We start from the raw sequence: 16387 nt of genomic DNA on the forward strand, positions 1-16387 counted from the left end.
TTAGAAAATAAGATAAAAAAGAAATTCTAAATGTCCATTCTCCCTCGATCCTTTTTCTCTTTGGCAACCTGAGACTTAATTACTTGGCATAAACACACGAGAAAAATAGACATTTTGAAAAGCAAGAGTAGGGTTAAAATGAAAGATAATATGGTCTTGAAAAAGGTAAAGAGGGGATAATGATCATATCAGATATCAAAATGCAGTTAAAATTATGCTGATTAAAAATAGAGGCATGGTGACTATGGTTAATGGTGCTGTATTGTATATGTGAAAGTTGCTGAGAGAGTAGATCTTGAAAGCTCTATCACAAGAAAAAGAAAACCCTGTAACTCTGTGTAGTAACGGATGTTAACTAGACTTATTGTGGTGAGCATTTCATAATATATACAAACATCGAGTCATTACATTGTATATCTGAAACTGATACTGTAGTGTTGTACATCAGTTATATCTCAAGAAAAAGAGGAAGAAAAAATATAGCACGCATTCTAAAATTGGAGTGATACAGAGAAGATTAGCACGGTCTCTGCACAAGGATGATATGCAAATTCATGAAGCTTTCTACATTAAAAAAAAATGCGTGTATATATATGTGTGTATATATATATATATATATATATATATATATATATATGCAACACCCAGACCTCTCTCATTCTTATCTATTGACCTCCATTCTTTTTTTCTTTAATGTTTATGTATTTTTGAGAGAGAGACAGAGTGTGAATGGAGGAGGGGCAGAGAGAGAGGGAGACACAGAATCTGAAGCAGGCTCCGGGCTCTGAGCCATCAGCACAGAGCCCTACGCAGGGATGGAACTCATAAGCTGTGAGATCCTGACCTGAGCTGAAGTCAGACGCTTAACGGACTGAGCCACCCAGGCGCTTCACATCCGCCTCCATTCATGAAGGTGAAGTTTTGGTGTCCCTGAGAGGCCTCTTGGAATAGACAGGTACATTCATCTCCTTTGCACAAAGTAGGGAAGCAGTCCACCTCACTGCCCCCACCCTCCACCTTTGTAATGGGCACTTGGGGGCAGGGCAAATGTTTTTCCGAGAAACCAGGGCATGACAAGGTCTACTGTGGAGTTTGCCATCCATCTGGCCCTCCATCTTAGTGTCATTTTGCTGTTCATGCTCATGTTTATGCTTCCTTTTGGAGTTTCTTTCCCATATATGTTTGTCCCTAAGAAATAAAACCATTATTGGACCTAGAAAAAAAAGGTCAGGGGTGCCAGGGTAGCTCAGTCGGTTAAGTGTTCAACTCTTGATCTCAGCTCAGGTCTTGATCTCAGGGTTGTGAGTTCCACCAAGGCCCACATTGGGCTCCATGTTGGGTGTGAAACCTACCTTAAAAAAAAGTCATGGGGCGCCTGGGTGGCTCAGTCGGTTAAGCGCCCGACTTCAGCTCAGGTCACGATCTCACGGTCCGTGAGTTCGAGCCCCGCGTCGGGCTCTGGGCTGATGGCCCAGAGCCTGGAGCCTGCTTCCGGTTCTGGGTCTCCCTCTCTCTCTGCCCCTCCCCCGTTCATGCTCTGTCTCTCTCTGTCTCAAAAATAAATAAACGTTAAAAAAAAAAAAGTCATATATTTATGTATATACATATACATATATATGACATATATGTATATGGTATAAATATATAGCATAGTATAAACTTGGATTTAGGTACTTCTACTGGCACTTTCCTTCTCTCCCTAGACCTAAGAATTGGGAAGAACAATGAGAAGAAATGCCTTTTAACTACAAAGAATCTAAACAAATAAATACAAAATCTGTGGCTATGCCCTCCACTCAGTATTTCCTAGGCATTCCAATTACAAAACCAGCTCTCTCACATCAGATCGAGAAGTGAGAGAACTGGATACCATCTTAAGAAAAGTACTGACAGACTGATTTTTTTTTTATGGGGAAAATTTCAAGATTTTGTGTAAATGAAATAAACATATTTTTATTATTTGATTTGAGCACTAAATTTCATAGATAGTATGCATTTTACCAACTTGGTAACTGAAAACTATGAAAAACCAAGTTCTTTTGCAGGGTGGAGGGGGGCACCTGGTTCAGTGGGTTGAGCGTCTGACTTTGGTGCAGGTCATGGTCTCACAGTTTGTGAGTTCAAGCCCCACATTGGGCTTCCTGCCTTCAGCGCAGATCCTGCTTGGGATCCTCTGTCCCCCTGTCTCTGCCCCTCCCCCACTTGTGCTCTCTCAAAAATAAAATAAAATATCTTTTTTTTTAATTTCTTTTTTTTTTAAGTTTTTAATTTTAATTCCGGTATCGTTAACATACAGTGTTTATATTAGTTTCAGGTGTACAACATAGTAAACTGCATACATCACCCTGTGCCCATCACAAGTGCACTCTTCAATCCCCATCTCTTATGTCACCCATCCCCCCACCCAGCTCCTCTCTGGTAACCATCAGCTTGGTTTCTATAGTTACGGAGTCTGTTTCTTGGTCTCTCTCTCTCTCTCTCTCTCTCTCTCTCCCCCTTTGTTAGTTTGTTTTGTTTCTTAAATTCCCAGTATGAGTGAAATCATATGGTACTTGTCTTTCTCTGACTTATTTCACTTAGCATTATACTCTCTAGCTCCCTCATGTCGTTGCTAAAGGGAAGATTTCATTTCTTTTTATGGCTGAGTAATAGTCCATCGTATACACATACCACATCTTCTTTACCCAGTCATCTATTGATGAGCACTTGACTGCTTCCATAATTTGGCTGTTGTAAATAGTGCTGCAATAAACATAGGGGTGCGTATATCCTTTCAATTTAGTGTTTTTATATTTTGCGGGTAAATACCCAGTAGTGCTGGATCGTCGGGTAGCCCTGTTTTTAGTTTTTGAGGAAACTCCATGCTGTTTTCCACAGTGGCTACACCAGTTTGCATTCCCACCAACAGTGTGAGAGGGTTCCTTTTTCTCCACAACTTTGTCAATACTTGTTGCTTCTTGTGGTTTTGATTTGAGCCATAAAAACCAAGCTCTTAAATGCCATGTTATCTTGCCTGATTCTGAGAAAGAGGATCCAGAGTGGAAGTTCTGAACATTCCTCTACCGAACGTCCTGATATTTTAAAATTATAAATTTAATACACCTGAAAGTAATGTAACATTGTATCAACTATACTTGAATAAAAATGTTTTAAATTATAAATTTAACATAAAAATTATAGATTAAAATAGGTTTATAAAAATTAATTTGTATAACTTTACTATCCTGTGGCCATATTCCTCTCACTTAAACACTCTAACCTGAAGATTGATACGCTACTTAGAAAGTTACCTTAACAAGGAAAGACAGCTGCTAGCAGTCTTACAAAGGAAAGATTAGAAAGGACAAGGCAGTAGTCAGGGGCACAGGGCCAGGTTGGAGATGGAGCAGTAGCCGAGGGACTCAAGAAAAAAACACAAATTCAAGAGATTTAGGAAACAAATGTGATCACATTTTACTAATTGAGAACAGAATAAAGAGAAGATTTGAATGAGGAGGTGAGAATAATACTCAGATTTCTGGCTTGTGTGGTTGGATGGATCATTGTATCACCCAACAAGAGGAGAGCCCAGGAAGTACGGGTTGGGGGAAGGGAGAGAGGAAGACTTTGAATTAGGACATGTTGAATATGATACATCTGTGTGACCACCAAGCAGAAATGTGCAAAAGGGAGCCGCTGTCCTAGGGCTCAGTAGAGTTCTAGGATATCTGGGGTATCTAGGCAAATTTTTAGAGAATCATCAGATTATGGGTGATGTTGGAGCTATACATTGGATGGGATCACCAAACAAAAGTGTGAATGAAGTGAAGAGAAAAGGTGAGGACAGAGCCCTAGAGAATATAAGCGTTTGAAAGATTGGAAAGAGAAGACTGAAAAGAAATCATCAGAGGTAGGTGGGGAACCAGCAGAGGGTGATGTCACATGTGCCAAAGAAGAGGGAACTTGAGAAAAAGGTGTGGCCAGTGGTCAATGAAACAGAGACGGCATGTATGTCAGAGCCTAAGAACTCCATAATGGATTGGGTGATATGGATTTCACCTCTGCCTTCTGCTGAAGGAGCTTCATTATTTAAGTGGGAATGAAAGTCAGATGGAAGTAAAGTAAAGAAAAGGTAAAGTAGTCAATGGGAGGGTAGTAAAGAAGCAGTGACAGTTTCATGGAGTGATCTTTGAAGAAGGTTGCCTATGAATGAAAAGAGAAAGTGTTGGTGTAGAAGAGAGAAGGCCTTTTTTTCCCCTTAAAGATAAAAAGCTTGAGCATGTTCATAGATTAAGGGAAGAGAGCAGTGGAGTGAGAAGAATTGAGGATACAGTATAGAATGCATAAATGAGAAGACTGAAGCATCAAAGGAAATAAGAAAGATTGGTATCCAAAGTAGTTTTGAGCAAGTGGCAGACCACCCTCTCCAATGAGATGGAAGGAGGGGATGATCAGTGTAAATAAAGATAAGTCTCTAGTTGGGTGGAAGGAGGGTAAGAGATTGAGGGAGTTACATCTAATGATGGTTTGTGGGAAGGGGTCATGAGGAGAGCAGTAAAGGTTTGGAAGCACCATTTGGAAATTTAGGGTGGAATGGGGTAGTTTAAAGACCCATAGGATGACTGCACAGCATCATAGATGATCTGTCTGTGGTTGGAGATCATAAATTTATAGCTGTGCTAATTTGCACCACATATGCTGATTGGTCACAGGGGCAAAGATCAGACTGGAGTTACAACTGGGTTGATCTAGACAATGGAGCCATAAGGCTTTTTTTTTTTTTTTTTTTTTTTTTTTTTTTATTTTTTATGGAGCCATAAGACTTTAAAGTCTCCAGGGAAGACAATTGTCTAAGGTCATATAGCCAACAGGAGCAGAGCTAGATTTGAGCATAAGGTTGAGTAGGTAGATAGCCTTATCTGAACAGTGAGTCTGGAGTGCTAGTAGGTCAACTCTATTGAGAGGGAGACTATCTAGGTCAACAACGGTCCTTGGAATGAAGACAAAGCCTAAGGTCCAGATGCCAGAGTTTTTGATGGATGTCTCATGATTAAACACTTAATATCTACTGTTCCACTGTTGAGTTAGGCTTTCAACTATCAAGCATCACCTTTTATTCAATCATGTTAAAGATTCTTTTAAAGTATTATTTTTGTATTACAAAATAAAACATATCTATAGAGAAACTAGGAGGAGACAATTTAAAAATTAAATGTAATGCAAATTAAAACAATGAGACACTACTACATACCTATTAGAATGGCCACAGTCCAAAATACTAAGATATAGAGCAACAGGGGCTCTTATTCACTACTGGCAGGAATGCAGAATGGTACAATTACTTTGGAAGACAGTTGGGCAGTTTCTTATAAAAAGAAACATACTCATACCATACAATCCAGCAGTCTGGCTTATTGGTATTTTATCCAAAGGAGTTGAAAATTTATGTCCATCAAAAACCTGAATGTAACTATTTTCAGCAGCTTTATTTATAATTGCCCAAACTTGGAAATAACCAAGATGATCTTCAGTAGGTGAGTGAATAAATAAACTGTGTTACATCTAGACAATGGACTATTACTCAGTGCTAAAAAGAAATGAGCTGGGGCACCTGGGTGGCTCAGTCGGCTGAGAGTCCAACTTCAGCTCAGGTGATGATCTCAGGGCTCATGAGTTTGAGCCTCACGTCAGGCTCTGTGTTGACAGCTCAGAGCCTGGAGCCTGCTTCAGATCCTGTATCTCCCTCTCTCTATGCCCTTCCCCCGCTCATCCTCTGTCTCTCTCAAAAAGCAAATAAACATTAAAAAAATTAATAATAAATAAAAAGAAACGAGCTCTCAAGCCATGAAAAACACGGAGGGATCTTAAGTGCACATCACTAAATGAAAGAAGCCAATCTGAAAAGGCTACATTCTGTATGATTCCAACTATTTGACACTGTGGAAAAGGTAAAACTATGGAGACAGTAAAAGTGGTTGCCAAGGGCTGGGGGAGGGTGGGAAGGGAAAAGGATGAATCGGCAGAGCACAGAGGATTTTTAGCCAAGTGAAAAGACTCTGAATGATACTGTAATGTTGGATACATTTGTCCAAACCCATAGAATGTATAACATACAGTGCCTAGAGTGAACCCTCAGGTAAACTATGGACTTTGGGTGATAATGATGTGTTAATGTAGGTTCATCAGTTGTAACCCATGTACCACTCTGGTGAGTGATGTTGATACCTGGGGGAGCCTATGCGTGTGTGGGCACAAGGGATATGTGGGAAATCTCTGTACATCCCCTTCCATTTTGCTATGAATCTAAAACTGACCTAAAAAATTAAACCTTTCTAAAAATTAAATGTATCACCTACCATCTTGAAAACTAATTTTGTTCTCTTTACATACAAACCTTAATGAATGTGTGGGATTGGGAATCAGGCAGTGGAAAATGAGTGAGGCAGGCGGTCATTGTCAATGAAGAGCCCTGGGGCAGAAATAAGGGTGGGGAGATGGGTACAGCTTGACTTCCTTTCCTGAGCACTTTTTTACTTTCTTTTCATGTTTTTTTCGAGGGATAATGAGGGATAAAAGTTATCAAGGGATAACTTTTCCAAAGATTTCCTCCAAAAGCTTTTAAGAGAAGTCTGCACACACCTCCTTGGTAGCAGTAGGTGAAAAGCAAAGTGCTACTGATGGTCCACATGTCAGGTGGTAGGTGATCCAGGCCACTTCCCGACGTTAGGGAGACAAGTTATACGCAGAATATGCTTGCTTACCAGGGTCAACCTGTAACCAGTGTTGCCAGAAAGCTAGGCCTTTTTTGGCCAATGATGAGTTCTCCTGGGCACGTTATAGTTCCTCTGACTGTGTACGTGGAGTCAGTTCAGAAAAAAGAGAAACACACCTTACCACACCTTGCCACACCTCAGCATATACCATCCCACACCCCACCACACCTTACTTCATCTCATAACACCTTCCCACGCCTCCCCACACTTCAGCGTACCACATCTTACCTCACCTCCCCACCACACCACACTCACCAGGAATGCCAAGATGGGCACTTGGAAGAGTGACTTGGGCAGCACGCAGGCAAGCGTCGAAGCCAGCAGCCAGGAAGAGAGTTGGCGCAATAACAGTGACAGCAGTCAAATGCAGACATAAAGGCCATTACAGTACAAGATGCAGGACGAAGTGTATACGGGAGGGAAGGGCCAAAAATCAGGAGGTACAAACCAAGGAAGGAAGGGGAAAATAGAGAGCCAAAGTCAATTTGTAGGAAAAACAAAACAACAACAACAACAACAACAACAAAAACCCACAAAACGACTTTATCCTAAGGTCAAGAATGTTCTGGAGCTAGTGGCAGGAACTAATACTGTGCCTCTCTTGGAAGGAGTTCTCCTAAGGCACTACCAAGAAGGACGGTGTAATGTAAGCACCTGTACTGCAGTGACTTTAATAGTATCTACATCAAAACAGCAATCTAAGAGGATAAAACGAGACACGAAGGACTTGGGACTTTAGATCCCATGTATCGTAATTAGGCACATATATTTAATGTAATAAGTTGGCTATGATTCTTTCCATATTTTTATTAAATCGTTTTAAGGGAATCCCTTTTTCCTTATAATTCCTTAAATTCACCCTTTAAGAATGCTAACACAAAATTGCTCGCTTCCGAAATACATGACGGATGTAGATAGATTCTACCAACCTTCTCTGCAATCGCTGATCTGGTTCCAGAGGGCGATGAGGTATTTGAATGGACTTACCTCTGCTCCTACAAACCTGGGCAGAGAGAAGAAAGGAGATGGAAACTCCGTGCAGAAATTATTGACAAGAGTATCTTCTGTTGTCAAATGGATATTTGGGGGGAAATCTATTTTGTATTGCCAAACAAATTAGCCAGTGAATTAGGAAAGTGATTCTTAGCTATTGATTTTTGGTTCTGCATTTTCAATTGATATTTGTCACAATTTTTAGAACAATCAAGATTGAGCACTTACTGTGTGACAGTAATCTCAGACTTTGAAAGCTGCGTTAATTTGGAGATCTAGTGTGACCCTTCCTTTCAAAGGAGACTCAGAGAGGTGACTCCTCATAATGGCAGGAGCAAGACCCAAACCTGAGCCTCCTGGTTTCATCATATCAGTGCTTGATGCTGCTATGGCTGGGTCCCCCCTCAGAAATCAGACTCTGAGACAGATTTGCATGCAGGAAACACATTGGGAAATATGCTGGGGGTCAATCCCTATGGGGGAGTGAAGGACATAGAGTTGTCCAGAGAAAGGCCAACAGAGTTACAAGACATTGGGGTGGTCTTACAGGAGAGCTCTAAAGTGGGGATGGTCCTTCTGAATGATCCTGACTCAAGGCAAGGGTGGGAGGCCTCTAGTACCCTCTCCTTAATCAACCAGTCTTTGGATGAAGGTTTTCAGGAAGGAGCATGATCCTGGGGGCATGGCGGTCTTCAGCTGAGGGCAATTGTGAGAAAGACTTCGCTGAAGCCTGTGGGTCACCACTGCTCTGGGGTGATGAGAGAGCCACAGTGCTCAGCACAGAAGGGCACAGCACAGCCTCCCCTCCCGTCCTGAATGCTAGCTCGGTAATGATGCTTTCACATATGTCGGCTTGATTTCTCCCACTAGTTAACAGGATCCTTGTTGACTCTATGTACGTTTCCCCTGACTGTGCATGGAGGCCGTTTGGAAAAAAATAGAGGGCTAGAGCCCTGATTTATGTCAGGCTCAAAAGAAGTACAACATGGAGAGTCCTGTTAAGACCCCATCAGGAACTCGATAGTATTAATCGGTCGATTAAAATTAGAGAAATCAATTATTATACTAACTGTGGTTTGAAGAGGGGAGCTTTTATAATGACATTTTCCCCCTGAATTAAAGCTATACTTTGAAATTAGGAATGTGACTTATCATTATAATCTTAATATTAGAAATTCTCTTTGCTTTTTGATTGGCTGCTAACCTACATGATTGAAGGGGGGGGGGGGAGAAGAAATTAGAAACCAACATGTTATGTTAAGATAAAAGAACATGAAGGTAAGCCTGAAGATACTACTTTCATGAAAGGCTTCCCTGTTGTCCTAATTAATTGCACAGAAGCCTAAGAGGGAAAAAACCCTGCTAACTTCTAAGTTGGCTTGATATCCTTTTTCATTTGTATCACCAAGGGGTACAAAGTGAATAAATCAATATCCCTGAAGCATACACTTAAAAACGCTCAACTTTTTATCTCCCTAATAGTTTTTTTTTTTTTCATTAAGAAATAGGATTAAAGAAAATCTTCACATTTAAAGTAGGAGGAAGATTGGAAGTCAGAAGGATATAACACTAAAATATAGGACATTGTGTGTCACTTATTAAAAATGTGGGTTTGTATTGAGTAGTTCAGGCGTTCTCATCCCATCTGGAAGATCGTGTGTGCCAAAGCTGGGTTTAGTGTACTTATAAACCACTGTTGACGTACACAAAATAACTTTGATCTAAGAAAAAGATATCCCCAAGTTTTTACTAGTGCTCCAAACAAGAAGCAAACTTCAAGAACAACAGTAAACAACGGGCCCCTGGGTGGCTCAGTTGGTTGAGCGTCCGACTTCGGCTCAGGTGATGATCTTGCGGTCTGTGAGTTCGAGCCCCGCGTCAGGCTCTGGGCTGATGGCTCAGAGCCTGGAGCCTGCTTCGAATTCTGTGTCTCCCTCTCTCTCTGCCCCTCCCCCGCTCACACTCTGTCTGTCTCTCTCTCTCTCAAAAGTAAATTAACATTTTCAAAAAATTAAATTAGAAAAAAAAAAAGGACAGTAACAAAAGATGAATCCAAACATCACAAATAGCACTGAGGCCTGTAATGAAAGGCTTTTTGTGTCACTAAAACATCCCCTTGGCGGGCCCAGCTGCAGCTGTTACCGTTCGGGGAACATTCTCAAAGGGCAGATGTGCCAAAGTATGGCATTGCCCCTTTTCCACGGGGCGGGACATCTCGTCCCAGTTCTAGCCGAAAAGAGTGAGCCCCGGAGCCCTCACCCAGGGAGCAGCCTCGGCTGTGTCGGGGTGACGGGTGTGAAACGAGGGCCTGTCTCTCCTGTCTGAATCATGACTTCTCAAAATGCCAAAGAATCAACAAGGTGGAGCCTCGGCTGAGTTTTAACTTTTTGGGAATATTGAATATGACCCCCCAAAAAGTAACTGTTTGAACATATTAAGTCAGAGCTCAAGATAGCTTTTGAGGAATTTTATGATTGCTGTTTACTCGTGTGAATAGTCTGCTAAACAACCTATGAGCGTGGTGCTCGGTTTTCCACATGCCTCCCCGATCACCACTGTGGGCTCCGGGAGCGCGCAGCGATCTGCAGGGACCCTGGCTGGAATTCCAGAAGCAGTGGAATTTCAGAAATGAAATACCATTGCTGGTGTGTGCCCTAGCGATGCTGAAATAAGGCAGATACCCTCACCCCATCTCTCAGAACCACTGTACCTCATCCTCATAGTGACGTCGCAGAGAATTTTCTTTTCCTGCTTCTCTTTTCTTCAGTGAGACGTTGAAGTGTCCATTGACTTACCTTCACCCTGGTCCTCAGTGGCTTTCCTTCCTTGGGAGTATGTCCACCTAAAAGCAGGACTGTTCATTTGTAATCTCGCAGTCAAAGGAACCAAGGGATCATCTTGTCTGCAAGTTATTTTGGTGTGATGTAGATGGCTAGGGGCATACCCAGATCTGCCCTCTTCAAAAACAAAACAGAAACCCTTTAAAATAAATAAGAAACCTCTTACAAAAGAATCTGCGAGGGGACCGTTTATTTGATTTGACTGCTCTGGAAACCTTGATCTTAACTCAAACATATTGGCCAGGTCTATATTACAATGATAATACCAGAAGGATTTATTTATAAAGGCCACAAAAAGATTTGTTGACAATGAAATTAGTCTCTCGAATTAGAACACTGTATAGAAATATACAATTGGCTTTGTACTGTTTTTTTTCCCAAAACAAATTAAAAGGTTTCTGATATCATTCTCCAGATCTTTCTAGAGTGATCTCTTAGGATGGTCTTTAAGACACATTTTGCTTTCCAAGCCTCAAATATGTGGTGAGAACCTTCCAGCTTTTTTTGTTGGTGGCGGGGTGGGGGTGACAAATTCAATCAGCAGCATTTTAAATAGCTCTCACATTGTGCTTGGACCAGACCACAGGTCTGAATAACAGTCTCCTTTCTCTGCATAATATGGTCTCAGGGAATCTTCCTGGTCCCCATTTCCATGCTAATCTGGTTCTTGCTCTCCATCCACCCCTTTGAACTTGATACCTCCGACTGTCCCTCTCTCACCAAGTTCACTATTGCCAGAGTCCGAGGTTCTTGTTTCTTTTCCTTCTCTCTGGTGCATCTCTCTACCGACTGCAGACTTCACGCACAATTCCATGTGCCACCTTATTCCATCAAAACTGTGACTTCTGCCACTGCCACTTTCCTACATTTTCAGCACTGAGGCCCTACACATAAACTGGCACAAGAAATTTGCTCCATTGTTCTGCTTACTGTTGCTCACACCGTCTAGTCTGTCCTCCATGGAAGAACCATTGCATTGTGCACAGTTCTTGCTTCCCACCAAAGCCCTTGAAGGTGACCTTCATATTGTTTCTTGCTTCCTACATCTGACCCCCACCCAAGACTTTGTTAACATTTGCGTTGTTTCCCATGGCTGCAGGGGAAAACATACCTTGATACATTTTATGCTCAGACTGCTACTTCTTCCCTTTGTTGTTGTTTTTTTCAATGTTTGTTTATTTTTGGGAGAGAGAGAGAGAGAGAGAGCAAGCAAGGGAGGGGCAGAGAGATGGAGACACAGAATCCGAAGCAGGCTCCAGACTCTGAGCTGTCAGCACAGAGCCTGATACGGGGCTTGAACTCATGAACTGCAAGATGATATCCTGAGCCGAAGTCGGGCACTTAACCGACTGAGCCACCCAGGCACCCCACTTCTTCCCTTCGTATATGCTGTTTCCTCTGCCTAAAATGCCCTCCTCTGTCATTGCCTTCCTGAAGAATATGGGCACATGCAAAGTTTCCCCTAATTATTTCCTCCATTAATTACCACCTGTTCTGGGTGATCTTTATACCTTGAAATTACTTCTATTGGTTCTCATACTACATAGAAATTATTTGTTTATATGCCTGCTTCTCCACTATACTTAGATTTCTTGACATGAAGTCCTTGGTCATCTTTTGAGCCCCAGTTTCTGGCATAGTACTTAGAACATAATGGGCCCTCATTCATTTATTCATTCTTTAAGCAAATATTAATTGAGGATCTATTACGTTTCTCCTCTCATGGAGCACAGAGGACAGCGGAGGCAGAAATACCTCTGTCGGTTTTTTTTAATTAAAAAAAAATTTTTTTTAAGTAAACTCTACCCACCCCCGACGTGGGGCTTGAATTCATGACCCCGAGATAAAGAGTCACATGCTCTACTGACTGAGCCAGCCAGGTTTTTGATCCTTGTGTTTACTTTGACATTTCTTTCTTAAAAAACAAAACAAACTTCCAAACTGTCAGTGACCAGCATTTCCCTGTGTACTTGAGCTGTGTACAGTTCATCTCACCTTTTGTTTTTTAGTTACAAAAACCTTCTTAGGTCATAATCCAGGCTTTACAAACATATATTACTTTTTAAAAGTTACAGTAAATTTAAGACTGAGGGGCTGCCTGACTGGCTCAGTCAGAGAAGCGTGCGACTCTTGGTCTTGGGGTTGTGAGTTCGAGCCCCATGCTGGGGCTAGAGATTACTTAAATGAATAAATAAAAACTTTAAGACTGAGGCACATAGTCATTTTTCCTGTGAATTTTGTTTCTAAGTTGTTAAAAAAGTTGTTCTCAGCAGAGCGGGTTTAGGAGACAGTGTACTGTGGTTCCGGGGTAAGGGGCTTACGGGTTTCAGCAAGGTCAGTGTACTGGCCACGACCTCCATCTCCCCTCCCCCAGCCTTCAGTTTCACCATGACAACTGGCCCTGGGCTTAGACCACAATGGCAGCCACTGTGAGAATGCCAGCTTCCTCACGTAGGAAGGAAGCTGTCCGAGTCTGTTTAGCCTATAACGACAATACCAAGTTTTATTTTATCATAGTTGCTAATTAGGAGGCTACAGAGGTTGCTAGGGGTTGGGGGTGGAGGTGGAATGGATTGGCTATAAATGGGCATGAGAGATCTTACTAGGGTGATGGAAACCTCCAAAAACTGATTTATGGTTATGGCTGCACAACCTGGTAACTTACCAAAACTCATTGAACTGCGCACTAGAAATGGATGAATTACATGACATGTAAAATACACATCAATAAAGAGATACTAAAGAGCAAAGTATACACCACAGCCTCTTTTTTTATGGCCTTTTCTTTTTTTAAATTTTTTTACTTGAGTAGAGTTGACTTACAATGCTACGTTAGTTTCAGGCGTACAGCAGAGGGATCGGACTTCTCCTGTATGTTATGCCGTGGTCGCCACAAGTGCGGCTACCATTTGTCATCACACGATGCTATTACGTGTCATTGACTGTATTCTCTGTGCTGTGCCTTTTATTCCTGCGACTTATTCATTCCACAGCTGGAAGCCTGGATCTCCCACTTCCTTCATCCATTTTGCCCATCCCCCCCCACCCCTCCTCCCTCTGGCAACCATCAGTTGGTTTTCTGTAGGTCTGTTTCTGCATTTTTTAAATTCATTTGTTTTGGGGACGCCTGGGTGGCTCAGTCGGTTAAGTGCCCGACTTCGGCTCAGGTCATGATCTCGCGGTCCGTGGGTTCAAGCACCGTGTCGGGCTCTGTGTTGACAGCTCAGAGCCTGGAGCCTGTTTCGGATTCTGTGTCTCCCTCTCTCTGACCCTCCCCTGTTCATGCTCTGCCTCTCTCTATCTCAAAAACAAACGTTAAAAAAAATTAAATTCATGTTTTGTTTTTTAGATTCCACATAGAAGTGAAATCATATGATATTTGTCTTTCTCAGTCTCGCTTATTTCACTTAGCATAATACCTTCCAGGTATGGCAACACGTTGTTGCAAATGGCAAGATCTCATCCTGTCTTGTAATATTCCACGGAACACATATGCTGCATCTTCCTTATCCATTTGTCTATTGGTGGGCACTTGGGCTGCTCCCATACCTTGGTTATTGTAAATTATGTTGCACTAAATATAAGGGTGCATATATCTTTGCAAAGTAGTGTTTCTGTTTTCTTTGGATACAACTGTGTTTTTAAATGCTACCATTGAAATGAAAAAGCAGGGACCCAAAAAGAAAGGCAACAGAGGCTGAACCGTAATGAAACGCTACACAAACTTTTTTTTTTTTTTTTTCCAGTGAAAGTGGCTACCTGTCTTTCTATTTGGGCTTTCACACTTATTCCACACTTAGTCCAGCCTTAGTATTGAAACACCAAAAATACGGGCACGGGAATGGGGACTGTCTATGGAAAAAAGAAGCAAGGGTGTCTGTACTACTGTTCTCCACTGATGCTGCTCACAGAGGCTTGGCAGGGTGACTGTCTCTCAATAGGTCTTGAATTGAGCACAGAGCCGTGTCACAGGCAACTTGATTTCATATATGACCCAGCTAACGCCGTATAAGCCACATTGAACAGGAAGGGGGCAGGAACACGGTCGGGTGTTAAGTGAGCAGCATTTGGGTGGAAGTGATGGAGGTGTAAGTCCTCCATAAGGCCAGGCACTGGGGGGTAAAATATGCACGTGTGGGGAGAGGGTATGGAGAAGAGGAACAGCTACACCAGAAGTATACAGGTGGTGCTTTGAAGAGGCAAGGCACTAAATAGTGTCTGCGTGTGTGTGTATAAGAGACAGAGAGAGACATCAGAGAAAGAGACAGACAGAAAGAGAAGGGTAGAGACCATCCCTGTGATCACCAGACATCACTAGCTCATGGTTGTGAAGTAGCCTCATGTGCTCGATATCATCTCCAGAAATGCTCCATGACTTTCTTCTGAGGTGGACACAGCCATATATAAATGCGTCAAGACGATGCCCCCTGAGGAGCATGGCTGGCTGCAGCAAACTAGGCTGGTAAAGAAGCAGAGAGCCTCGCTGTCCTTGTTGACCTTCTCTCCTGGGATTTCTTCCTGGACTTTGGTGAATCAGGCCCGGAAGGCACCATGGAGAGAGGCGGCAACGGGTGAGTGTAGGGAAGAGAGGGGCAGTTCAAGAACTTGGTTAGTATTTGTAAATGTTGAATTTGTATACATTTTTGTTTCATAGAGCACAAAATGTTCTCTTTTAAAAAGTCACCGGAAGGGGCGCCTGGGTGGCTCAGTCAGTTGAGCATCTGAATTTGGCTCAGATCACGATCTCACGGTTTGTGGGGTCGAACCCCACATCGGGCTCTGTGCTGATAAGCTCAGAGCCTGGAGCCCACTTCAGATTCTGTGTCTCTTTTTCTCTTTCTGCCCCTCCTCTGCTTATGCATGCTGTCTCTCTCAAAAATAAGTAAACAGTAAAAATTGTTTAAAAATTAAAAATAAATGAAAATAACAAGTCAGCAGGAAAAGACTGGCAGTCCTTACCCTGCCTTTCTGCTGGAGATCCTGAACCCAGACCTGCTGGACTGCCTGGCCGCTCACTGCCAGCACCGGGGCTAAAACCTTCATTACTGAAGGCAGTTCTGTGGAAAGGCCTTTTTTGTTTTCTTTTCAGATGTATGTGCTCATATAAGTTTACTGCTACTTTGGGGAAAAAAAGAAAAAAAAAAAAAAAAACACAACTCAGCAGATTAGTCTCAGACCTGGACTTTGGCCTTCTTATGCATACTTTGTTTTCAGCCAATTCCATCTTGGTAAGTGATCGCCTTTCATTTCACACACTGTTTTCCTTCCTGTAAACTGCAGGAATGGACCTGAAAAAACAAGCCTAGTTTTTTCATCATACACCTAAATGCACTATTTTAGCGATAGGTGTGTTGGCGAACTGTATACTATCCAGAATTCATGTTCATCTGGAACCTGTCAATGTGACCTTATTTGGAAATAGGGTCTTTGTAGATGTAATCGATGAACATGCAGTCATACTGCATTACAATAGGCCCTAATCCAACAACTGGTGTCTTCATAAGAAGAAGGACAGAGAGGTTCAGACACGGAAACACAGAAAACCACGCATACACGGGAAAGGGCCCGGTGAAGCCAGAGGCAGAGACTCGAGTGACAAGTAGCTCCAAGCCCGATTGCTGCAACGGCCCGAAGCTGAGACGGGCCTGGGGCCGATTCTCCCTCAGAGGGTCCAGAAGAAACCACCCCTGCAGACACCTTGATTTCAGACTTGTGGCCTCCAGAAAGGTGGAAGAACACATTTCTGTTGTTGTAAGCCACCAGTTTGTGGTAATTGGCTACAGCAGCCCCGGGGGAGCCAAT

General features: G+C 42.4%; 1 pseudogene; it reads left to right on the forward strand.

The window, feature by feature from the left end:
• The first annotated feature begins 482 nt into the window (after positions 1–482).
• LOC122202665 lies at positions 483–574 on the forward strand (annotated as a pseudogene).
• The last annotated feature ends 15813 nt before the right edge of the window (positions 575–16387 follow it).

Source organism: Panthera leo, chromosome A1 (assembly GCF_018350215.1).
Source record: "Panthera leo isolate Ple1 chromosome A1, P.leo_Ple1_pat1.1, whole genome shotgun sequence".
Lineage (NCBI taxonomy): Eukaryota > Metazoa > Chordata > Mammalia > Carnivora > Felidae > Panthera > Panthera leo.